The sequence below is a fragment of the Homalodisca vitripennis genome, chromosome 1 (assembly GCF_021130785.1).
Source record: "Homalodisca vitripennis isolate AUS2020 chromosome 1, UT_GWSS_2.1, whole genome shotgun sequence".
NCBI classification, from domain to species: Eukaryota; Metazoa; Arthropoda; class Insecta; order Hemiptera; family Cicadellidae; genus Homalodisca; species Homalodisca vitripennis.
Window position 1 is genome coordinate 63847607 of NC_060207.1, and position 11236 is coordinate 63858842.

Sequence of the window (11236 nt, forward strand, 5' to 3'; positions counted from 1 at the left end):
ATATTAACAAGTGAGTATTTATGTAAATTAAAACAATTTTAATATGCATTAACCAATAACCCTGTATTATTTAACTATCGGTACAAATATTAAAACTTTGGAAATTCATTCTTTGGATACCTTAGCTTAGAATTCAAAGATTTTAGCTCTTCTAGGCTAGGATTCTAGACTAGGTGAATTAAATTAAAAAGGTTAATTTTAATTTTTTTATGGCTTTCAGAGTAAGTAGTCCCAATATACATTTAATTTTTCATTTCGATCTCGATGCAGCATGACGTTTAGAGAATTTAAGTTAGATAACTAGATTTACAAACGAAAGATCTTCTGCATGTTTCCAATTTATAAGATTTCGTTTCTATAGATATATATATATACCTTTACGGAGTACGGGGAAGCTTTATAGAGGTCAAAATAATGCCCCCCGTTCCCCACAAAACAGCTACAGTGCCCAAAATTAGATTATAAAAAAATTGTTGTTATTAATGAAAAGAAACTAATAATCACGCTACATTATACAGTGTATTTTTAATTAGAAGACCCAACATTTTAACAATCTATATCCTGTAGGTGTCGGTCTATCAAGCGAAGTGGGTAATCAAGCTAACCCTCCAAAGAGAGTATGGTATTTCCTCTGTGGTATTATCTCTGGTGTTTCAATTCTAACTGAAAACTGTCAATATTCCCTTATCATACTAGCTTAATCTTCTTAACTTGTGTAGAGGCATTAACAATTTTTCAAATCTCATGTTTAAGTCTATGGTTCGTGGGAGCTTTCCATCGTGCCGCCTTCTTCACGTCTAGACTCAAAGGATGAACTTCTTCCGATATCCCTAAACCCACCTTGCACAGTCACAGGACAGGTCAGTCTTCAATAGTAAAATCTTTGTTGCAGCGACAATACAAGTTTATAGCAAATGTCATGTTGCAATAGCTTAAACTAATATTTGAACTTCCGTACCACAATTCTCTCACACAGACATAGATTTGGTTCATTTCCATTAACCATCACTAATAACTCCCACTTCAAAACGGGACCATTTTACTTCACATTATAAAACGCATAGCACGCTAAACAGCCTGCGAGGGCAAGCGTTCAAGAACCGCCGTCCTGTGCCTCGCAGTCCGGTAGTTCTCTCTGCCTCTAATCTGGTACGAATGTTTGTCTCGGCCATTAGTCAATGCACATTTTGACATACAATATAATGATGTTTCCAAAATGTAGAAGCTTGTGCAGAGTCAACAGTTGCTAACTTGTTAAACCTGGACGTCTCTCTGAACTTCAACTTTGCAATTACGCGAATTAATTCTTTTTGTAATTTAAACACTCTCATAAACTGTGTCTTGGCGCAAGTACCCCAAAAATCAACCCATAAGTGAAGTGGGGATAAATCTAGCCATAAGACGTCTTCAGAACTGAGTGAGGCAGATTATGGCTAGGGTCCTCAAAACACGAATGCCTGAGGCTAGATTGGCGCAGACGTGGCATAAGTGTTCCATGTAAAGGCTCGATCTAAGTCAATTGCAAGAAATTTGGTGGAATAAACTTCATGTAGTATGATATCGGCCAGCATTATGGTTGGACCACACTTCACCAAGCCGAGTGCAAAGAGAAAAATTGAAGAGAGATCGGAGCATCGGATGTTGAAGAATTTGGCTTGAGACAGAGACTGTGGAAATGTCTTATTCAGTTGTTGATGGCAATAAAGGTTGATATAAATCAGGAAGAGAATGGGACCGAGAACAAATCATTGAGGGACTCATAGCTCACATTTATGGAATGTTATATGTGATTTGAAATCTGAATGACGAGTTATTTGGCTTAGATGTGAACTGACCAATAAGAGAGACATACCTTGAATCCTGAGGGATCTAATTTGTCAACCAGCGTGTAATAGTCAACAAAATCAAAAGTTTTGGATAGTTCCTTCTAGATGTACAATCACATCAACAAGTCTCACTATTGCGTCTATCGTCGATTTTCCCTTTCTAAATCCAAACTGATAATTAGAGAGTTCATTTAGTTTATTTATAAACTAAATTGAATCGCTAGGATTAAACATGTGTATTTTGCTTGGAACTAGCAAAACTGAGACAGGCCTTTAATTTTGTTAAGTGTGGGATAGTCTTTAAAAAGTTGGATTTACTTTTGAAATCTTAAGGAGTGAGTGGAAAACTCCAATGCGAAATGAAAAATTTACTAGTGACGTTAGAGGTCTCACAATATCCGTAGAAAATTTCTTTATGATACACATCGACAATGAATTTATATCATTTGACTTTTTGAATGGGAGCTGGTTTATGTTACTGTCAAGCTCACGCTCGGAAAGTGGAGCCAGGACCGTTCAGTCAGTTGGGCTGCCTTCGTATGGGGTTAGCTCGTTGACGACGAACAGTTGCGAAAAACCGTCTAAGCTCATTGGCAACCTCAGTTCCACATTCAAAAGTCGATCTCCAATTAGGATACTTTTATGAAAAGTGGTTTTATTACTAATTATGTCCAAGTGGGATTAGAAATATTTTGTTGAGGTCAAAATCGCTTTAGAGACATATACTTACGCAGCTTGAATTAATTACTGTTTTGTAGACTCTTTTATATTTGCAGAACAAAATTATTAAATTTACGTCTCAAGTGTTTTATAAATACCAAAACTCCTTTAGTGATTTATGCATTTGTTTCATTTCTCTGAGAAACTGTGAGTTTCACTGAGCAATAGAGATTAAAATTGAAATTTAAACAATTATTATAAATCTTGAATCACTGTTCAACTGAGTCACTTATGTTTACAAAATGCCACTTTTCTTTTTCAAGATAATTATTGAAGAGAGTAAAATTTTCTGGCTTTGTGTCTCCTACACTTTTTGGAAATTCTGGCTCCCGTTTGAATGCTTTTCCATTGATTGTGGTTTCTTGGCCATAGTGGTCTAAAATGGCCACAGACATTAGGGAGGTTTGAGATTACATAGGCGATAGCCGATTGTGTTGTCTCTGTCATCCTTGTTGGGGTGTTGACGAGTAACCCAAGGCCATACGACCTCAATAAATCACCTATACGTTTAGTATAGAGATTGCTGTAGTCCACAGCGTTCATTTTGAAATCCCCCATCAACACAAAGTCATGGCGTTTGTTCATTAGGGCTTTCAGTAGGGATTTATATTTAGATAAAAGTTGTATAGTAGAGAAGACGCCATACAAATATATTCTTAAGGTGTTAATATTCAATCGACAATATATTTTAATGTTATGTACCATCCAAAACCTATTTTGGATTTTTTTAAAAATTTACTTTTCACTACATTTTTTATGTTTTGTGTAAAAATGGTATCAGATCCATAAGGGTGTGGGATAGAAGATATAATGAAATCAGAGGATAAAATAATACCTCTGGTTACAGATAATATCTTAGAGATAAAAATTCTACGATCCTTTCAGAGCATCTCTTATGTGACGCTGGAAATTCGTCATAGGTATTCTGAACGGTTCTCTCCTGCACACGGAAGGATGATAGTACTACCCATTTCCTTACTTGTGGAAAACTTGTAACTCGTTCAAGGAAAGGTATAAGTATAAGTAAGGTATAAGGTATAAGTAATAATATACCTAACCATATTTTCTTTTAGTACAACATTTATTCTCAAAGAGTGATTTTTTTAAAAGAACTACGCATATAGGTCCAGAGGTCACAATGGACGACTGATGCCCACCTCTAATCTTAAAAAAGGAAATTAAGGTATCATGTACAACTGAAAACTGAATTCGATTGTTTCTAAATTCCAACCTTTCTTCATCCACTTGGACATCTGTACAAATTTTCATACATCCAATACAGAAGGAGACCTATGCATATTGATGAAAAATGCCCCTTAATTATATTTTTTCAGTTGCAGAATTTATTGGTGTATTTTTTTTACGAATTACTCATTCACTCATAATCTATTTAATGTTATAAAGTATTAGAGTTTTACAAGTCCGGTACTCATATATTCGACCACGCTGACTACTTTGAGGTTATGTTAAAGTAATAAATATCAACAATAAAATTGTTTAAAGTAATGTTTGATACAAAATATATATATATATATTTATATATATATACAAATAGTCTTATTAGGGCTAACTAATGTGTAGGCGTCAACGATGTAGTTTGCCCAAGGCAAGTATTACCTGATAACAGGTCAATTAGAATACAGTTGTTGCTGCAGTCCCCGGGCAAGGTTAACCGCTCACGGCCTTCAGTGCTGCAGTTAGTGTCTGTGTGACCCGTGACAGGCGACCTCTCCGCTAGACGGAAGCACATAGCAATGCGTGAACCGGTTCGATACAGTTTTTCTTGGGTATTTCTATACAAGCTAGTAGCAGTTTTGTATATTCCATGGGCGTACTGTTGAGTCAATAAGTAAATGGAATAAAGCTACAATGATACACATAGGTATCCTTATTGATTTTTGTATCACACCAATGGAAGGTGAACCTGTAACCTCAGAGAAATTAATTTTGTTACTGTTTGTGGCGACAACGTATAGCACTCGACTATTTAGTGTAATTTGATTTGTTAGTTGGATCATAAGGATTTTGTAAGGATGTTCAAGTTACCTTTGGATAGACAAAATGATAGAATTTTGTTTTGGAAACGTGATTACAACATAGTAAACATTTACGTACTACTGTTGTTGCTGTCATTCACTATCCTCACACTCGACCAGCTCACAGAAAAGCCTGGTCATCCATAGTCTGTAAAATAGCTTTATTGCCACTAGGCTCAAAAAACATTTGCTAAAACCAGTCCGTCACATATGCTATCGCGATTATGTAGTGCACTCACTCTAACAACTACAGGTTTATTGACCATTTTAATAGTTTAGTATTCACTATGAACTCCAATTACAGTCAAATCCAAACATCTCACTGAGGTTAATAATAGAACCTTCAAGAAGTCGCTATCAATGCGCTGTGCCCCACCAATAGTAAGTTTTCTGGGTTTGCTGCCGGATGGCGTTGTGAACAGTAACTTCTGTTTTTATTTTTTGTGCTCTGAACCTTCCAAATCTAAACATAATTTTCTACATGAAAGCAGTCGGTCGTACTAACGTGTATCTGATTTAATGCGCTGATACAATTAATTTTTACTACATGCCAGAATTATACAAATCCATTGGGTATATGAAGTTAGTTATAGTGTTCATATCCTACGTGGTTCTTGCGGGGGTTCGCATATATGATTGCTTGTCTATTCTAAACGATAATTCTCTATCGCCTGAGAAAAGCAGAGAGGTGAATTAGCGATAAAATGTTTCACATTTAGGATTTAACACCTGTTTCAACTCCTTTTGTTGACTGAAATCAGCCATAAAAAACATAAATAAACTAATTAGAGGTAATAAATCAGATGTGACTTTATCATCAAAACTGAATAAGTTGTAATGAACGTAATTCTATACAATATAGTTTGTATACAGTCTTTAAAAATACAACTAAACCAGCCGTATATTCATATTAAGAACAACAACTTACTTTGTAAGTTTTTTCCATACCACTTACAAAGTAAGTCTGTAACTGTGTGCACTGCTTGTCGATAATTTTAAACGCACAAGGTGAGCGGGTACGACTGAAGTGTTGCAATCAGCTAAGAACTTGAATACCCTTTCTCGTGCCGATGCTGCTAATGAAGGAACAAAGGAATCTTGAAGTAGTAGTTCAGGAAATTGTACGCCACGCATAGCATTAAGAACAATATAACGTTATGATACGGTATTGTAGTCATTTAATGTAGTCTTTTAATAAGTCATTAAGTAAAAATTGTATGTAATGCCAAATTTATGCGATGCGATACAACGTCAACATCGCACCTTGTACCTTAAAATCAATCGGTTACATGTAGTTATCTGTCCGCAAAACTTAAACGGTCACATTTCGTTATCTGTCCTCAAAACTTAAACTGTCACATTTCGTTATCTGCCGCAAAACTTAAACGGTCACATTTCGTTATCTGCCGCAAAACTTAAACTGTCACATTTCGTTATCTGCCGCAAAACTTAAACGGTTACATTTCGTTATCCGTCCTCAAAACTTAAACTATCACATTTCGTTATCTGTCCGCAAAACTTAAACGGTTACATTTCGTTATCTGTCCTCAAAACTTAAACGGTCACATTTCGTTATCTGTCCTCAAAACTTAAACTCTCACATTTCGTTATCTGCCGCAAAACTTAAACGAACACATTTCGTTATCTGTCCGCAAAACTTAAACGGTTGTATGGCACTTTATTAAAAGACTCGATTGTTTAAACAAGATTAAACAGTATTCTAGTATCTAAGAGATCACTAATGCCTCCGGCCATTGATGGCGACTAACGAAGAACATCACTCCATAATCACGCCTATCACGTAGTAGAATAAATTTCTAGAGGGTCTTATCATAATTGCATGAGAGTTCTAACAATATCATAAACTAACTCACAATACAGTTCATAAAGACTATAGTCTTGCCGGCAGATAACCGAATTAAACCAATGATCTTCTACCTAAGAAAAATTAACACATTAAGAAAGCTCTGATATACTGAGAAAACAGTTGAGATTTTTTTATCATTGCTTGGTTAATTGTACGAATGAACTATTAGATGAGAGCATAAACAAATTAATTTATGAACTATTGATTGATATCTTGGTATATATTGAATATCTACATGTACATGGTATATTGTAGGAGCATGTACATGTAAATGGTGTATTCTTGGAACATTTAAGTTTACATGGTATATTGTAGGAACATTTCTATTTACTTGATTATAAAACCATTTCGAAGTCCTAGGTTGCTGAATCGCTATCGCTTTTGAAGTGTAATTCCACTTGCAATAATATATCATCCCTTCACATCTTACTATTTGAGTACGAAGATTCTATATACTATTTAGGTCCCCTGGTACAATGACAGAGACTCCATCACTGCGACAGTGAAGTAAATCATTACAGCCATAGAGTTTTTTTAACAGTGGAATAGAATCAACTCGTTGAATTTGACAAACTTACTTTATTTGCAATAACTAGTGGAAGCATTTCTTATCTTGACTAAACTGAAGAAAGCACAAGCTTTTATACAACAAGGTTCTCACGTTGTCTTGCACCCTCAAGATTGTAGGACAAGGAGGTTAGTGTAGGTGGTTATGTGTGGTATCTCAACAAGGTTCTCAAGTTGTCTTGCACCCTCAAGATTGTAGGACAAGGTGGTTAGTCTACGTGGTTATGTGTGGTATCTCAACAAGGTTCTCACGTTGTCTTGCACCCTCAAGATTGTAGGACAAGGTGGTTAGTCTACGTGGTTATGTGTGGTATCTCAACAAGGTTCACACGTTTTCTTGCACCCTCAAGATTGTAGGACAAGGTGGTTAGTCTACGTGGTTATGTGTGTTATCTCAACAAGGTTCTCACGTTTTCTTGCACCCTCAAGATTTTAGGACAAGGTGGTTAGTCTACGTGGTTATGTGTGGTATTTCCTGCGGTATAGTATTAGCAGGCACGGCCTCGTCCTGATAACTAACCTGATAGCTCTGGGAGGCGGAGACCCCAATCCTCCTCCGGATCTTACCGACGGCGGCCTGCAGGTCCACCGAGGCGCAGACGCCCGCACAGCACAACATGGCACACTCCGACCACAGGTAGACTGTCTAGTGTCTGCTGACGGGTGCGGATCAAGGTGACCTACTAGAGCTGGAGCGAACACAGGACACTTGCCAAGTAGGGAGCACGTGAAGCTATGACCCTCACCTTTCTACCGGCAGGGGTCTAGGTCCCCGCTGTCGATACCTTGCTGATAGTGGGTTATGAAATGTAAGCATAAAGGATTACAACTGCTGTTAATATATCGACTTTGATAACGGTTTAAAAAGATGGAAAATGCAAAAAAGAAACTATAACATATCACATAAAATGAAATTTGTAAGCAGTAAAAAATTAAGTATAAAAGTTTAGATTACTTAAAGTTTCTGAATGCTAGACAACATATACACTATAATCTTTTTTATATGCAATTAACCAAAAAGTGGGATTAAGATATGATTCTGAGGTAGTTCGGGGAAAATATACGTGGAATATTGGTATTTAAGAGAATAAATATTTACATGCTGTAAAAAGGTTTAAATAGAGTTTTCAGGGATTCCACTTGTAATTTTTAGTTGTTCAGTGCACAGTTATTATTAAGTACATTTAAACGTAACTCGCATAAAAGAACTCCTTTGATTTGAGTTCGATGAGCGAAAATCATAAAAAAGTAACTGGGTTGACATTATTTAAGGTTCCTCAAACTTTAATTTCCTTTTAATAGCCTTGAGAAATATTTTAATATGCAACTTGCCCAATGTTCGCAAGACTTCCATTAACGTAGTTCTCAGCAGAAGTTAAAAAATATCACATTCTGGCATAAAAACTAGTTTACTTTTTTTATCTGAACATTTTGTAATATAAAGCATAATTTTATGAATTAAAGAAGTAAAACGTTGAAGGAAAAGTAGGATTAAGAAAATTTGCTATCGTTTAGAGTTACAATACAGGAACACGGCGTTTTGAAAGTAGTATTTAGCTAAATTCTTTAGGAAGGCATTAGACTCTTAAACAACAGTACAAAATTAGCCCTCGGCTATTCCGTATTATTACTTCAAATCGTCCATCGTGACCTTTTAACACAGAACAAAAAGTTATTAAGCTGGTGCCATTCATAAATTATCTAATACTGTTTTCTATTTCGTATTATTACTGAATTAGCCTCTGAAACTAATGTGTGTAAAAATGTAATTTTATCTATCGTTATATTTAAACAATTCAAAAGTCAACCTATCTCGGTTAGTTTAAATGTATACATATACGAGTATATTTGTGATTAAAAACAGCTTTGATTTAAATATTTAGTATAACTAAAGAAAAGGTATCTACAATACTCAAATTGTTACTACGAGTACCTGCAATAATTAAAAACAGCGTTGATTTAAATATTTAGTATAACAACAGAAAAGGTATCTACAATACTCAAATTGTTACTACGAGTACCTGCAATAATAAAAAAACCGCTTTGATTTAAATCTTTAGTAAAAATAAAGAAAATGTATCTACAATACTCAAATTGTTACTACGAGTACCTGCAATAATTAAAAAACCGTTTTGATTTAAATCTTTAGTAAAACTAAAGAAAAGGTATCAACAATACTCAAAATTTTAATACAAGTACCTGCAATAATTAAAAACCGCTTTGATTTAAATCTTTAGTAAAACTAAAGAAAAGGTATCTACAATACTCAAATTGTTACTACGAGTACCTGCAATAATTAAAAACCGCTTTGATTTAAATCTTTAGTAAAACTAAAGAAAAGGTATCTACAATACTCAAATTGTTACTACGAGTACCTGCAATAATTAAAAACCGCTTTGATTTAAATCTTTAGTAAAACTAAAGAAAAGGTATCTACAATACTCAAATTGTTACTACGAGTACCTGCAATAATTAAAAACCGCTTTGATTTAAATCTTTAGTAAAACTAAAGAAAAGGTATCTACAATACTCAAATTGTTACTACGAGTACCTGCAATAATTAAAAACCGCATTGATTTAAATCTTTAGTAAAACTAGAGAAAAGGTATCTACAATACTCAAATTGTTACTACGAGTACCTGCAATAATTAAAAACCGCTTTGATTTAAATCTTTAGTAAAACTAGAGAAAAGGTATCTACAATACTCAAATTGTTACTACGAGTACCTGCAATAATTAAAAAACCGCTTTGATTTAAATCTTTAGTAAAACTAAAGAAAAGGTATCTACAATACTCAAATTGTTACTACTACGAGTACCTGCAATAATTAAAAACCGCTTTGATTTAAATCTTTAGTAAAACTAAAGAAAAGGTATCTACAATACTCAAATTGTTACTACAAGTACCTGCATTAATTAAAAACCGCTTTGATTTAAATCTTTAGTAAAACTAAAGAAAAGGTACCTACAATACTCAAATTGTTACTACAAGTACCTGCAATAATTAAAAACCGCTTTGATTTAAATCTTTAGTAAAACTAAAGAAAAGGTATCTACAATACTCAAATTGTTACTACAAGTACCTGCATTAATTAAAAACCGCTTTGATTTAAATCTTTAGTAAAACTAAAAAAAAGGTATCTACAATACTCAAATTGTTACTACAAGTACCTGCATTAATTAAAAACCGCTTTGATTTAAATCTTTAGTAAAACTAAAGAAAAGGTATCTACAATACTCAAATTGTTACTACGAGTACCTGCAATAATTAAAAACCGCTTTGATTTAAATCTTTAGTAAAACTAAAGAAAAGGTATCTACAATACTCAAATTGTTACTACGAGTACCTGCAATAATTAAAAACCGCTTTGATTTAAATCTTTAGTAAAACTAAAGAAAAGGTATCTACAATACTCAAATTGTTACTACGAGTACCTGCAATAATTAAAAACCGCTTTGATTTAAATCTTTAGTAAAACTAAAGAAAAGGTATCTACAATACTCAAATTGTTACTACGAGTACCTGCAATAATTAAAAACCGCTTTGATTTAAATCTTTAGTAAAACTAAAGAAAAGGTATCTACAATACTCAAATTGTTACTACGAGTACCTGCAATAATTAAAAACCGCTTTGATTTAAATCTTTAGTAAAACTAGAGAAAAGGTATCTACAATACTCAAATTGTTACTACGAGTACCTGCAATAATTAAAAACCGCTTTGATTTAAATCTTTAGTAAAACTAGAGAAAAGGTATCTACAATACTCAAATTGTTACTACGAGTACCTGCAATAATTAAAAACCGCTTTGATTTAAATCTTTAGTAAAACTAGAGAAAAGGTATCTACAATACTCAAATTGTTACTACGAGTACCTGCAATAATTAAAAACCGCTTTGATTTAAATCTTTAGTAAAACTAGAGAAAAGGTATCTACAATACTCAAATTGTTACTACGAGTACCTGCAATAATTAAAAACCGCGTTGATTTAAATCTTTAGTAAAACTAAAGAAAAGGTATCTACAATACTCAAATTGTTACTACGAGTACCTGCAATAATTAAAAACCGCTTTGATTTAAATCTTTAGTAAAACTAGAGAAAAGGTATCTACAATACTCAAATTGTTACTACGAGTACCTGCAATAATTAAAAACCGCTTTGATTTAAATCTTTAGTAAAACTAAGAGAAAAGGTATCTACAATACTCAAATTGTTACT